General features: G+C 43.6%; 1 protein-coding gene across 5 annotated transcripts in view; it reads left to right on the top strand.

The window, feature by feature from the left end:
- The window catches only part of PDZD2 (PDZ domain containing 2), a 237,416-nt gene that overhangs the window by 174,085 nt on the left and 47,092 nt on the right, over nt 1-16,239 (top strand). The window lies entirely within an intron of this gene.

The raw sequence follows: 16,239 nt of genomic DNA, 5'->3' as shown, positions 1-16,239 counted from the left end.
AGAGCCTAGGACTTGCCAATCAGAAGGTCGGCGGTTTGAATCCCCGTGACGGGGTGAGCTCCGGTTGCTCGGTCCCTCCTCCTGCCAACCTAGCAGTTCGAAAACACGTCAAAGTGCAAGTAGCTAAATAGGTACCGCTCCTGCGGGAAGGTAAACGGTGTTTCCGTGCGCTGCTCTGGTTCGTCAGAAGCGGCTTAGTCATGCTGGCCACATGACCAGCTCCCTCGGCCAATATAGCGAGATGAGCGCCACAACCCCAGAGTTGGTCACGACTCGACCTAATGGTCAGGGGTCCCTTTACCTTTACCTTGAACACCAGTAAAATTACAACAGAAACATAATTGGGGGGGGGGGGGACCCAATTTAAAATACAGGTTAAAATGCAATTTAAAAAGCAGCTTCATTTAAAAAGTAGCCCATAAATCAAAACCGTAAGGGGAGGGAGACATAAGGGTCAGAATGAGTCCAAACCAAAGGCCAGGCAGAACAGCTCTGTCTTGCAGGCCCTGCGGAAAGATGTCAAGTCCCGCAGGGCCCTAGTCTCTTGTGACAGAGCGTTCCACCAAGTCGGGGCCAGTACTGAAAAGGCCCTGGCCCTAGTTGAGACTTGGTGGTCAATTCCAACCCCTGGCTCTGAAGCTTCAATTCAGTAGCCTAATTAAGTGTTCTCTCTCTCTCTCTCTCTCTCTCTCTGTGTGTGTGTGTGTGTGTCCCCTTTTCATTGTTGCTGTTACTGACCAACTGAAAGTCATAAAGCTTTGTCAGCCTACGGCAAATCATCCAGTCACTTCCTTGTAGATCCTGATTTATGTGGTGCCCATCTTGCCCTATAGACTCCTCACAAACATTAGTCTATTGAGTTGTGCAGACAGCAGGTGTGTACGGACTGTCAGTACTTTGCAGGGGGGATTCAAGTGCATACCATAACTTTAGTTTTGCCCAGTGGATTAAAGTATTCTCCTGCCCTATGTGTAAAAAATATATATCAATGTTTTAAGAATGTCCTTTTGTAGTTTGGAGAGTGATGGGGAAATGCACTGAAAAGTATAGGATGAACAAATGATTAGCAGGAACATGTATAAACACCCTGCAAGCAAATTGCGATAAATGTGGGATGAATGCTCATTGCCATATAACCTCCCTGCAAACCAGTCAGAACAAATGCTCAATAAAGACCAGACATAATCTAACCACCGTGCAAGCTTTGTGCGAGCAAATCATGATGAATGTTGCAGTGCCATCTATCCTACACACACGCATTTTATTGCTGAGGCAACCCAGTTGGATGGTTGGAGTATAAGTAATACATTATTATTATTATTATTATTATTATTATTATTATTATTATTATGGCATGTATGCTTTTGCACCCATCCTCTCCTCCTGGATCTGCTCCTACTTCATACTTTATCTTCTTTCTTTTTTTTTTAATGATATTTATTGAAAATTTTTAAAATTACAAAAAAAGACAAAGCAGAGAAAGAAAAAAGAAAGAAACAAAAAAGAGAAAAAGAAAACAAACCACACCCAACAATACAAATTCAAAAAACAAAAATACACCACAAACATATAAAAATAAAACCAACATTCTCAAATCTTCAACTTTCATTACCTTCTTTCTTTGACCTCCTCCTCCTCCCTTTTTTTGTATCCCAGTTATTAATTATCGCAGCAAATCCTTTCCATATTTCATAATATTCTGTCATTACATTACCTTAATCTATTTTCATCTTATCTTATAAAAAACCTTAAAACTTAAATCTTATTTTTACCCACTTCTCCTAACCATAATATTCTTGCCTAATTCTTTAAACATTTTTGCTAGAGCCAAGTAATTTCGTTCCAACATTTTTCTAACAGTCATCAATTTTATAAAACAATCCTAGTAATAAAAAAAAAGAAATAGAAACAATCCAATCTTCATCCAGCGTCCCTTCCTCCTGGTCCCGGGTTTTGTCAGTCCTTTTTATCCCATCGATATAGCGCATTAACCTGGTAACCTTATATCCGAGGCCCTTAAGTCCCTTCCATGTCCCTTCCGCAGCTCTTCTTCATATTCACCTTTCACTCGTGGGAACTCCAGCTTGGTAATGTTTTTGACCCTTTTCAACAAATCAGCCCCTTTTCCATAGTCCAGACTAAACTCCATGTAGTATTTGAAAACATGTTTCAGAATCCCTCCAAAATTGAGAGCCCCCACAGCTCCAAACATCTCACGGCCCATTGCTGGACTCGGAAAGTCCAAACATCCCTGCATAGGGGGGTCTATCCAACCCCCCTATTTTCAAATCAGTCCAAACTTTATCTTTCCTAATCTGGCTTTTTCCAAGTTCATTTGTCAAATCCAAAAGTTCATGTTCCTGCAGGGCCGCAGCTCCCTCCATCTCTGGCGCCCAAGATTTTGCAACATCCTCTTCTCTCATCTGTTCTGTCAGGGCACACTCCTGATTTAATTGGGTGGGCTCCATATAGTTTCCCACTGCCTGTTCAAAAATTCTGACCACATTAGTCATCAAATCCGTCTTCTCAGTTAACTGTTCCAGTAGAGCATTTATTTTACAGAGAGCACACAACAGAGCTTTTGAATACATTGTCCTACAAGGTCACAAGCCTTTTCCCACGATTGTAATCTGTGACAGCTGCAAGCTCCCTGGAATTAGTTACAGTTTCCCAGTCTCCCTCTAGGGGGAAAACTTCTAATTGTTCTTGCAACAAAGTTTCTTTTTTGAGATATTTTGTCAATATTTGTTCCTTTAAAATGCGAAAGGAAACAGTGGAATCACTATATTTCTCTTCTTTTAGCTATCTGTCAAAAACGTTTGTCTCTGGTCAATGAGCTTCAAACGTCAGTCCTGACACCCCGCTCCAGGATCAGGACGGTGGAAAGTTACTTTACTTTAAACTCACTTCTGCAGGTTTAAACAGTCCGAAAAAGATCCCCCTTCTTCTCCTGCTGCCGAAGGGGGGTTTCGAGGATTTTAAATGATGAAAGCCGATCCTTTAGAAGCGATTTTCTGAGCTCTAGTTTACGTTGTCTTTGCTTTATTCTGTCTACAAAGAAACGGAAGGCTGACTTCCTGCTTAGACCTTCCCGTTTCAGTACCAAATTGAAGTAATTTTTTAAATCCAATTCCTTTCTGCTCGCAAATCCTTATTTAAAGTCCAATTTGTTCAAAGTTTAAGTACTCACGGGTGCTTATTTTAGAAGCCAAATTGTCCCAGGAAAAAGGCAGCGCTCTCCGGCAACGGCTATGCGGCTTCGCTCCACGGAAATAGCAGTTGACTCACAGCACTGCGCCACTTCCCCCTCTTCGCTTCGGAGCCCGTTAGTGGGTTCCTTTGCGGGTTGGGGGGGCGCTAAGGGTGCCCGCCGAGTCCCATGGTCACAGGCTTCATCCGCCTGTGATTTTTAAAAGGGTCCCCACTTCGCCGTAGCGGAAAAGACCCGTTTCGCGCGGAGCTAGTCCCTCCAGTTCAGAGGGAGTCCGCCATTGCCGATGGCACCACCCTGGAAGTCCCTCCTACTTCATACTTTATCTTCTTGAGTCGAATCAGCTGCTTTCTTGGTTTGTGGGCTTTGCCACACCGTTGCTTTCTGTTAATTAATGAGACTTAGGGATAGATCCAGATATGAGGCTAAAAATATTTCTAAGCGCAAAGTGTATAGCATAACTGTATAAACAAGATGGGCGTTTTTTTTTAATAAAAAATATAAATGCAAAAAAGTTATTCCCACTTGATGCTAACCATATGGATTACCCAGTACTGTGGCTTGAACCCAGTAAAAGTAATGTCTAATGGGAAAACACCCCATGAAAAACAAGCCCCCTTTTCGTTCCTTGCAGTGGTGAGGGCTGCAAAAGGTACAAGAAGTCTGTTTCCTGCAGGTGCTGAAATAGCCAATATATGTGTGTAATCTAACACCCCTTTTAAATAATAACCATCTGTTTTTAGGGAGGGAATTTGGTTTCTGGAAGTTTTACAGTGTTGCAAAATCTTTGGCTCTGTTTTGCTTTACATTGTACAAAAAAAAATCTGTTTAAGTTATACACACACACACACAAAACCTGAATGAACTCTTTATTTGCTCATTTGTGATAATGCTGATTCATTGCATTTCTTTCCAAAAATGCCTATCTTGCTGGCTATTCAGCTGGACCGCTCTGTAGTGGAGCGTGGGACTCCCACACCCTGCCTAAAAGGGTGACTTGTACAGTTTTGGAAACCTTTCTGCAATGGAGAACAGCAGCCATTGGGGAAGCTACTGGAGAAGGGGTGTGTGTGAGAGAGAGAAAGAGCAGAATTCTTTTCCAGGATTAATGTTTTGGCCTTTGATAAGTTCAGTTACAAATAAGCAATGACCCCAGTCCAGCTGAGGGCTATATGCCATGGTGGCTGATGCCCATTGGATAATAATAATAATAATAATAATAATAATAATAATAATAATACAGTGGTGCCTCGCAAGACGAAATTAATTCGTTCCACGAGTTTTTCGTCCAGCGAATTTTTTGTCTTGTGAAGCACGAAATCCCATAGGAATGCATTGAAATTCAATTAATGCGCTCCTATGGTAAAAAAAAAGTCCAAACAAAGCCAAATTTGGTACAACAAGAGTTTATTAAGTGCTCTTTAAAGTCACACATACTGTAAAGAGCATTTCAAAAATTGAAGGAACAATGAATTAAGTTTCTAAACATGACAGAAAAACTTTTTTTAAAAAAACAACAACAACATGGCCCAATGGTCACAGAAAATCATAAAAATGCAGAAAAAAACCACACAAGCTTCCAGATTCTTGCAAACCCCTCCTCAACTGTTCCCCCAGCCGCCCACCACACAGAAATTCAAATCCAGAATTTTTTTAAAAAAACAGCAGAGTGGCCCAATGGTCACAGAAAATAATAAAAATGCAGAAAAAAACACACCAGCTTCCAGATTCTTGCAAACCCCTCCCCAACACCAAGTCCTTGAATTCCAAACACCCCAACCCAAAATCCAACCCCCCCCAAAAAAAGTTTTAAAAGTTTAAAAGAAGTTTTGGAAAAGCTTCAAAAATCACCAAAAACCTCAAAAAAGGCTACCACACCACTTTCTATGAGTTGCTCCTCGAAGTCAAGTCGCAACTGTATTAACGGTGTTAAGAAAAAGGAAACAAACTTGCAAGACGTTTTCGTTTTTCGTCTTGCGAAGCAAGCCCATAGGGAAATTCGTCTTGCGAAGCAGCTCAAAAAACGGAAAACCCTTTCGTCTAGCGAGTTTTCCGTCTTGTGAGGCATTCGTCTTGCAGGGCACCACTGTAATACAGTGGTACCTCAGGTTACATACGCTTCAGGTTACAGACTACGCTAACCCAGAAATAGTACCTCGGGTTAAGAACTTTGCTTCAGGATGAGAACAGAAATCGTGCTCCGGCGGCGCGGCAGCAGGAGGCCCCGTTAGCTAAAGTGGTGCTTCAGGTTAAGAACAGTTTCAGGTTAAGAACAGACCTCTAGAACGAATTAAGTACTTAACCCGAGGTACCACTGTAATAATAATAATAATAATAGCCAGCTAGTTTGAAGCACCATCCACGCATAGTCTTCTTCTTTGGCGATCCACTTGTAGCCGAGTAAGATTGTCTTCCAAAACAGGGTTTTAGCAGTGAGTCCGTAAGTGACTGTGGAGGCCAATTCTGGATCCACATGTCCTTCCACGGTGGGGACATAGGTTTCTGGGAAGGAGTTGATCATGGTGAGGGTTTGCCAAGCATGCCTTCCTCTTAGCACATTTCTCCCTTTCTTCCTGAGTTTGAGTGTCTTCAAAACCCATGACACCTTTGGCAAAGGCTGTTCTCCAATTGGAGCGCTCACAGGCCAGTGTTTCCCAGTTGTCGGTGTTTATACTACATTTTTAAAGATTTGCTCTGAGAGAGTCTTTGAACCTTTTTTGTTGACCACCAGCATTACGCTTTCCATTTTTAAGTTCGGAATAGAGTAGCTCCTTTGGAAGACAATAATCAGGCATCCGCACAACATGACCAGTCCAACGAAATTGTTTTTGAAGAATCATTGCTTCAACACGTGTGATCTTTGCATCTTCTAGTACACTGGCATTAGTTCACCTGCTTAGGAAGTCAGAATATGCACAAGCATCATGCATGAACAGATGGACCTTTTCTTACTGCTTTGGTCCTCCCCAGACACAAGTGGAAGAACAAGTGGGAATTCAACTCTTAACCACAGCTTGCTATTATGTGTGAGCCCAGCACAACTACGGTTAATGGCTTCTAAACAAGCCTGGATATGAAACTGTGGTTAAAAGTTGCCTTAATATCCTGCCTTGTTTGGAAGCAATTGGACAAACTTCAAAAGCCCTTCAAGGCATCTCTCTTGGAACATCCCCTTCCAGGCAGAAAACTGGTCTTGGCTTCTGCATTCCCAGATGACTTTATACATTCGTTGTGAAAAGAGAAACTAGAGTACTCCTTACAACGTAATAATATGTTATTTCCTAGGACACGTTGTTTATTTTAAAAGTGCCTTCAATAGCTATGTGCCATACACAATTATTTAAAGGAAGAAGCCGCCATGGGCCTGCCTTGAAAGCTTACAATTAAATAAATGATACAACATGAGAAAAAGGAAAAGGAAAGGCCCAAGGTGGTCCCCCTTCTTTGGGCTAATTTTATAAGTAGATCACACTTAATTAAGTGAACGCTTATAAGGATGAAACAATGACACCTATAAATTCAACTGATGTGGAGAGAATAATTGGGTGCACTCTTCCCACCTTGGATCAAATCTATGCTTCCAGGTGCCATAAGAAAGCTGCAGAGATAGCGCAGGATAGTACGCACCCCGGAAATGATCTCTTTCAGCTTCTGCCTTCTGGAAGAAGGTACAGGGTTATAAAGACTAGGACTAGCCGCCTGAGAAACAGTTTCTATCCAAATGCGATTTTGGTTTTTAAACACAGTGTAAGGCGTCTCTATGGGTGTATATTGTATTTGAAAATGGGGTATCAGAGTTTTTAGGGGGCTAACTCGATTGGGATAGCTGGGATAGCAGGCTTGTTGGTTTTTGAATGTCTGGTGTAGATTTTTCAATTTCATTGTTCTGTTTGGGACAATGACAATAAAGATTATCATATCGTATCGTATCGTAGTCCTTTCTACAACGCTAAAATCTTGCTGATGGCAGAGAAAGCAAGACGGGGAAGGAGGAACTCCAGCCCTCCCCAATTCCCAAAAATGGACTGGTGGTGTTCACACATGTGCAATTCAGTAGAAGCCGGTCCATTAGGTGACTGACGAAATGCTCCACCAACCTAAGTCTGCTTTCAGTCATTCCCCACCCGCCTGCCTTCTTGCTTACAACTGGTCTAGGGGGCAAGACTGCCTGTCACCTTCCTCCTCCTTAATCTCAGCATTGCCCTTGTAGAACTCAGAAGGGAGGAGGTTGAGGGTGAAAACCCCAAGTAGTTGAGTCCAACTGTCATTGCCCCTAGTTCCACCTCCTTCGTCTTAGGGTTGCCCTTGTAGAACTCAGCAAGGATGAGGATGGGGACAAAACTAGACTTAGTTGGCTCCAAGTGTCATTGGTTCTGGCTCTGCTTACTGGGCAACCTGCCTTCTGCCTCACCAGTCCCAGTGGGCACTAGACAGCTCTGAGAAGTCTCCTGTCATAACAAGGAAACTGACCCTGTGAAGGTTGCCCTGGAGCTTCTCTCTTACCAATGGAAGGAGGTAGCATGAAACGACACACATCTGAACATTGGATGTGCAGACTTCCTTCAGGAGCACTGAGTTTTAGAGGAAGACTTTGGGCATGGCCACAACATACATTGGAGGGCATCTAAAGGATATTTTAAGCGTTTGACTTTTCTCACAGGCCTACAATTCCCAGTACTACGGTTCCCATGGTTTGGGGGAATGTGCTTTAAATGTGCATTGGATGGTCTTTAAATGCATGGTGTGGATCTTTCCCCTGTTTGAGCCAATAATTTTAAGCCAAGTTGTAGTCGGTTTCAACTCCAGGAAGGTTTACAGAGCAGCAAATTTGCTCTGGAGGCAGACAGAAGTTTAACAGAGATATTATTACTCTACCAGCTTATTTAACTGATTTGCCTGTTGTAGCAACAAAGTTTCATAGCTGCAGTTTAAAAAGGAAAGTGCTTCTTTATTACAAAGGCAAAAGGTACAGCTTGGTACAGCGTTGAAACCTACGCAAAAATAATCCAAACCAATAAAACCTGGGCTGGAAAGATGAAGGATGGGAACACATTAAAAGTTTTTATTGCAGGACTGAGACAGCCGAAATGATCTATGACGTTCTCATATTTGTCTTAAGTTGTCTCTTCCCCTTTAGCCTTGGCTAGTGAGTTTAAGGATAATAAATAACCATGATGATTCATGTGAATGTGATATTTGTGTGTTTTTAAAACTGAAGTTCTAAAGTGCTACAGATAGGTTAAGGAAGGAAAGATGTTAAAATGACATTTTCTGCTGAGATTTGTGTACAGTTTCACTGCCATACTGGACCTTTTCCTGCGTTGTTAAGCTTTTAAAATTCCTAACCCTTTCGCTCTTTAAGTAGAGGTTCCTGCCTAGGGGACAGCTGAAATGGAGTGCTAATGTCCTGGCCCAGACCCTGTCCCGGGGCATGTGATATATAAAAACATGTACATATGGAACAATTCTTCCAATACGTTTCATATCTTGACATTTTAAAGATTACATGCCTTGGGTTTTATCCGTTTGTAAGCCATCTTGTGGACCTGTTTTGATGGGAGGGTAAGGTATAAATTAAATTAGCAGATAAAGAAATTTCTCCCAGACCTTGACCTGGTTTGTTCATCACACTAAGCCAAACCATAATAATAATAATATAATAATAATTTGTTATTTATACACCGCCCATCTGGCTGGGTCCCCCCAGCCACTCTGGGCAGCTTCCAACAAAACACTAAAATACAATAACCTATTAAACATTAAAAGCTTCCCTAAACAGGGCTGCCTTTAGATGTCTTCTAAAAGTTTGGTAGTTTTTTTTCTCTTTGACATCTGGTAGGAGGGCGTTCCACAGGGCGGGCGCCACTACCGAGAAGGCCCCATTCAGGATCAGGGAGTCTTCCACACCTGCCCGCCTCCTGTCCCCCAGAAACAGTGTCCTGTCAGGATTCAACCTCAGTCTGTTAGCCGCCATCCAACCTCCAACCATAGCTTAGCATGAGTGAACAGTCTCCCAGAATGGAGATGGTAGTCACTTTGTTCCTCCTTTGGTTTTTCTGTGTTACTACAGGTTCAGCCAAATTGCCTAATTATGCAAACTGAGCCAAATGTTTGATGCTAGGATGTCTACACCCACGATGTTAGAAGTTCCCTTGCAGCTGTTCTTGTAGTCTTGAAACGCTTGTTTTCCTATATAAATTTATGGAGCGAATTCTCCTTGCCTGTCAGTGTTTTGAATGTTGCACATGGCGTTCACATGGGCCTGCTGAGATGGAATGCCCCTGCTTTTAGTAACAGAAACTAGATATCCTTGGTTAAAGTTCAAATGTCATTTCTTGTGTGAGGAGTGGCCCATAAACTGCTTATGTTTTTTGGTAGGGGTGGAGAACTCAGTCTATTTCCATCCTATGTTGGTTTTCCATGTGTTCATTTACAAGCCAAGCTGGGATAGCTCAGTTGGTAGAGCATGAGACTCTTCATCTCAGGGTTGTGGGTTTGAGCCCCATGTTGGGCCGAAAATTCTTGCATTGCAGGGGGTTGGACTAGATGACCCTTGTGGTCCCTTCCAACTCTACGATTCTAAGTCTGTGCTATTCTACTTTTGATCTGAGTTTTATGAAAATCTTCATGGTTTTTGTTGTTGTTGTTGTTGTTGTAATAAACACATATTTAAATACTACTTTCTCACAAAAGACACATTTCCAAAATGTGTTCTCTCTCCACCAAGTGCACCGTCTCTTGAGAAATGCATGAAAACATTGGGAAGAGCATGGAATCCAATGGGTAGCGGCTTCCTGATCTGCACATTATTCTGGGAGTTGCGGGACAGCATAGTTTGAACCAAGGTTTGCAAAGAACGGGCTCCTCAGACACCCCTGGATTTTAGCAAAATCGCACCATGGAAATAGGCTAAATACCATATTGGCCCGAATATAAGACGCACCCACAAATAAGATGCACCTTTAAAATTCAAGGCTTATTTGTGGGTGTGGCCTGCCTCCTGGCTCTACTGCCCTGAACTGGGGGTGGCCGGCACCCTGTTCCCCAAGCCAGTGCTGGTTCTGAGCACACTGTGCGCCTGCCTCCTGATACTACAGCCTTCTGTCACTACCTCCCCAAGCCAGAGGCTTGGGAGTGACGGGCGGGTTGCATGCTGTTGCCCTGCGCTCCCGGGCTGCTTCCTGGGGTGGGGGAGCGGCCACACTTTGCTGGCGGAGGTTTGGGTGACACGGTCAGGACAGGCGCCATTGTCCCACACCCCCGATGACCCCCGTGGCAGCTGTTTCAGCAGCGATACCGTAAGGTTGTGAATATAGGCCGCACTTTAACTTTTCACAATCGGAATTTGGAAAAACAAAGTGCTGCTTATATTCAGGCCAATACGTAAATAAACAAACCCTGGGTGATATCCAGTGGTGCCAGCACAAGGACTTTTGACTTTGCAATGTAATTTCCCCTCCCTCTTCTGTTGTCTTGCACACACGCCTATCTGTTGTGGGACGGTTCCTCACTTGGAGAGCATACAGGGACTTCTTGCTCAATAAGTCTTTCACATCAGCTGAAACAGGAACCCCTTTTATACTCGTCTCATTGGCCAGCCTGCACGGGTAGAGCCAGTATATGGCCTAAGGGTACTTCACTGAGAACAGAGGTGGGCAATAGCTGGTCTGTGGGCCAGTCTTGGCCCACCAATGGGGTCTAATTTGACTTGCAAGACCATATTCCGCAAACCACACCCACCCAGCCATCAGCTGACATCACTCATGATGGGCAGGAGAATGCAGCGAAATCCTGCATTAGCTGTGTGGAGCAGGTACAGGTGAGTTCAGCAGGATTCAACCCCCAATCATCAGCTGATGAGCGGGGGTTAAATCCTGCTCAGTTCGGCAGGATTCCAAGGTCTGCATGGACACCATTTCAACAGTGGATTCCAGTGCAAAGCCCTTTCCTGATTCTGGCGGAGGTTTGCAGCAGCATTCCTGCGGAAACAATGACCTGCCCTTCCAGGCACACCTGTCAAAGCTGACCTATGAGGCTGATCCTGATAAGGATCTGGCCCATGGAGCGGAAGGAAGTTTCCCTACTTCCAGCTTAGAAGTGGTGAGTTGCTGCTCTCAAAGGCTCACCACACAGGGAAGCTGCATGCAGACTCAACATCCTGGCAAATTTGGACATTTGGGTCAAGATTTGGGTACGGGTGTCCCATGTTTCATCTGGGCATTGGTAGGCATGCATGTGCGGCAGCATGCACCTACCCAGAGAGGCATATTTCCCTAAATATGCTGACTTCAAATGTTCCGTTCCTTCTTTTCAGGCCACATGGATATACCAATCAATTTTAGTGGAAATACCTGATCTTGGAAACAAGATATTAAAACAAAATGAACGCTAATGTTACTCTGCAATCTAGCTGTTGTTAATATAATAACATTTCACTTGATGTGTGGTTCTATCGCATCTGCACTTTGCTTTCCTGCAAAAACACTGCAGCTGACTGCAATTTGAACTCTACTGGGCTCTGTTAAAAATGTATTTTAGACATGCTGTGCTTCAAAAAGCATCATCTACATAATTTGAAAATGGGCCTTTAGATCAAATACTTTGGAAAGTAATGTGCTACATTGCAGGTTTTTCCTCTGAGCGCATCATGCACGAACAGTGCAAAAGGCAGGCAGAAAAATATCTTGGGAGTGATTCTTTCATATTTTTTGTTGTCTTTGATGGTATGAAAGGGATGTCCTCAGTGCTAAAGCTATATGCGGTTAGTTTACATAGGACTATTTCCTCTGGCATTGTTCTTCTTTCTTGGCTGTATAAATAAAAATCCTTTTAAAAAATTGAATAAGTTGTACTGTCACATATGCTGGAGTCCTGTCTGGGCAAGAATGAAGCTGAGAGCTACACATTGATGCCTTGGCATGGATTAAATGGAGAGCTGCAAGTGGGGATTGCGGCATCTAAATCAGGGGTGGGGAAAACCTTTGGCCTGGAGGTTCAAATGTAGAAAGGGATGCAAACAGTATTACTTTTCATTTGGGGATTTGAGGATTTCCCCTTCCAGGCCCTTGGGAGGGAAAGGGAAAGGAGAGACTGCAACAGAGGAAGGTTCTAGCTAGTTTCTTGAAGGTGCTTGAATAGACGTCACCATTTCAGGTCAAAGTTAAGAATGTTCATGCATACCTAGATGAGACTGGAACTTGCAAAGTTGTGTGTGTGTGTGTGTGTGTGTGTGTGTGTTGGTGTTATTTGCTTCCAACCTTTGTGGGATCATGCCATCAGAATTACTGTCATGTGTAAGGAAGGGCTCAGCCACACTCCCTCTTGCATTGCACTGTCCAGGCACAGCTCTGTGATTTAATGCTCTGTGTTGGAGTGGTTTTTATGTTTTTGCTTGTTGTTCTGGTGCTTTCCCCTGGGAAAACCTGCATTTTACTGCTGAATTGGAGCAGATATCCATGGAAAAGTCGGTTTCCATGTGCTCCGATTCAGCTGTAAAAAGATAAAGGTAAAGGACCCCTGACAGTTAAGTCCAGTTGCAGACAACTCTGGGGTTGCAGCGCTCATCTTGCTTTACAGGCCGAGGGAGCCAGCGTTTGTCCACAGACAGTTTTTCCGGGTCACGTGGCCAGCATGACTAAGCCGCTTCTGGTGCAATGGAACACAGAAACCAGAGCAGTGCACGGAAACGTCGTTTACCTTCCTGCCGGAGCGGTACCTATTTTACCTACTTGCACTTTTTGGCATGCTTTCGAACTGCTAGGTTGACAGGAGCAGGGACCGAGCAACGGGAGCTCACCCTGTCGTGGGGATTCAAACTGCCGACCTTCTGATTGGCAAGCCCAAGAGACTCAGTGGTTTAGACCACAGCGCCACCCGCGTCCCAAAAAGGTAAAGGTAAAGGACCCCTGATGGTTAAGTCCAGTCGCAGACGACTCTGGGGTTGCGGCGCTTGTCTCGCTTTACAGGCCAAGGGAGCCGACATTTGTCTGCAGACAGTTTTTCCCAGTTTTTATGCAGGTTTTCCCAGGGAAAGCACTGGGACCAAAAATAAAAATCCTCAGACATGGAGCTTTAAAGCCCAAACCTGTGCCTGGAAACATGGCACAGAAGGAAGGCTGAATGACCCCTAAGTGTTGCACACATGTCTTTTGGGAACCTTCATATGTGAACGTGCCATATTAAAATTTAATTCAATAACGTTCAAGGACATTGCCTGGTTTATCTCTGGGGAAAGATTCCCCTTCTCTTTAGGTAGGAGGTGTGTTTAAAGGGAAAAGTGGGTGGCAGGTTCACACACCAAGGTACCCAACAGAGATGTGTGTTAACACAAGAGCCTTAAAATAAAAAATCGGTGGTAGACTTGCATGCCAGAGATTGACAAAAGGGATGATACTGTAAGATGCCTGTATGTTTGTTTTTGCATCTCTACCTGAGGACAAATGATAAACATGGCATCCCCTGTTTAGAAAGGAAAGCAAGATTAATGTTCAATCGCTGGAACTGCCCTTGTGGTTTTCTGAATAGGGGGAAATGCAAAGTAAACAAATCCGAACTTTAAAAGATTCTTGCTAAGAACTGTTAAGAGGCCACTTAGAAGCCTGTATTTCCTGAGACCTCCTACATGCAAACAAAGAGTTGGTGACCCATGGAACAATGAGCTTTGAGATGTGCTTTTCTGCCTAGTGGCACAACTGGGTGAAGTGGTGGCGGCTATAGAAATAAGCTGGCTCCACCTTTGAGATCGTTACTGGAAATATTGCGAAGGGAGGAGGAAAAGAAGCAAGCAAACAGATCAGCTGTCTTAGATTTGCAATAACATTGATTCAGCCTCCAGAATCCTATTTCTTTAGAAACATAATAGCCTTAAAAAAAAAATACTACCTCCTTATGGAAGATTAAAACCTCATCAAAATGAAAACTGTTGATGCACTTTCTTAAAAGGGAATCCACAGCGTAAGGAGGCAGCGTAAAGAGGCAATGTAAAGGCAGTTCGCCTAAAGCGTGGCCCCGAAATTTCAGATGCCCCCCAATCTGATGCCAAAGTTTAGTGCTAGTTTTGTGCCGTGAACCCTGCGTTTCATGCCCCCACCCCAAACTGAGGAATTTACACAGCAAATCGGGGTCACAAGTTAATGCCAAAAAATCCAATCTTGTCTGATGGTCTCCAAAGAGGCACCAAAGTTTTGTGCCACAAAACCCACATTTTGTGCACACACACTGCCCCCCCCCCTGCAAAGTAAGTCACTGGCACTCAAACTGGGGACCAACCTTGTCTGATTGACCGCAAACTGGTGCCAAAGTTCTGGTTTGGTGCCATTTTGTCCCGCAAACTCCGCTTTCTGTTCTGCCCCCCAGAATTAGTAATTGACATTCAAACCGGGGGGCATAGTCACACATTACTGGATCTTTTAAAGGCCTCACTCTTTTACCCTGCTGAGATCATTTTGCTTACAGCAGGGCTTCCCTTGATAGGGCAGCCACTTTGCCTCACAAGAAAAGAGGACAAGATTTGCATAAAAATTCCGTATTCAAATTTCTATGTATAGATGCAAATTTAGAAACCATTGCTATAATTTAAATAGATGTATAGTATGTCTCACAATAATGGGGAAGGCAAGACTAGGTGACCTGTGTGCCTCTTCAAGTGGCTCTCTGGGTGCTAACTTTTGAGAAGCAAATTCAGCAGCCCTGCTCTCTTTTCTTATGGATCCTTATGTTTAAATCTGACTTAAACAGGACATCCCTGTTTAAACAGAGCAGGGTTAGGGAACTTGTGGCCCTCCAGACTCCCACCGTCCCCAGCCAGCATGGTCAGAGATCAGCAATGATGGGAGTTGTAGTCCAACAACACCTGGAGAACCACATGTTCCCCATCCCTGAAATAAAGGATGCTTTAAAGTAGAGGGCTGTCTTCCAACAGTCCTTCAAATGGTGGACCTTGTAGACCAAGAACAAACATTGGTCATGGCTCACGGTTTGGATGGTGTGCTAAGCCAAACCATGGCTTTGCTAACAGAAGTGCAGCAACTGATAGTGTTACATGTGCGCAAGAACTGTCTGCAGCCAGATATTGAAGAGAACGGTCAGTAGTGATGCAAAATTGTCCTTTCAGATAGTTTGTCCACAGTTACTGAACTTTTCTTTCAGGAACCCCTGATTGGGGTTTCCTTGGCAGCTTGAATTTTCTGGAATTCAGTTTGGGAAACACTGTTTTCAATTAGCAATATGAATTCAGAGCGGAATAAGCGGCACTTCCTGGAAAGCAAGGGAACCCAGAATGGCATGGTTACTGTTTTGGCAGAGGGGCAGTCTGTAAAAAGATTACATTCATGTGTGGCTGGGAGAATAAGACAAGAGTTGCGCTTTCATTGAACTGTGGCACCACAGCTCCTTTCTGTAGCCAAGGATTACAAACTGGGGCCCATGAGAAATTTGTACAAGCTTAATGGGTAGAGTTTCTGTTTATTTTCCAAGCAGGAAGAAATCTGGGTCTTTTAGAAAGTGGAAAAGCTTCAGTGTGTACAATAAACTTCATGCCCCTGATCCTTTTTTCACAACCACATAGTGTTTTATCAGAGGTATATTACCTTACTTTTGTGCCTAATAATAATTCATTTTATGGAGATCTGGAACAAAGCAAATAATCCAGCACGCCAATTAGAACATTGTAAAATACCTGTATGAGATGCTTTGTGTGTCTTTTGTAGAAGACGAAGAGGAAAAAGTAGTCATGCATTAGAACTGGTCCATTATGTCAAATGAGGCACTGCTTCATCAACTTTTGCCTTCAGCCGTTCCTCAAATTCCTGACTTCTTACTGACCTCCAATCCAGTGGGTGGCACTGCCTCTGATTCCTCCTCCTTAATCTCAGGGTCGTCCTTCGTCCTCAACAGGGAGGAAGATGGCGAATAAAACTAGAATTACTTATAACTCTACCTGCTCTTTATTCTGGCTCCACCTACTGGTGGTCTCCCAATCTTCTGCCCTATGTGTCCCAATGAGCGAAGTGAGTCAGGAGCTATCATCA

This window comes from Podarcis pityusensis, assembly GCF_964106645.2.
Source record: "Podarcis pityusensis genome assembly, chromosome: 11".
Lineage (NCBI taxonomy): Eukaryota > Metazoa > Chordata > Lepidosauria > Squamata > Lacertidae > Podarcis > Podarcis pityusensis.
Note: the sequence above shows the minus strand (reverse complement) of the source record. Positions and strands in the feature narration are given on the sequence as shown.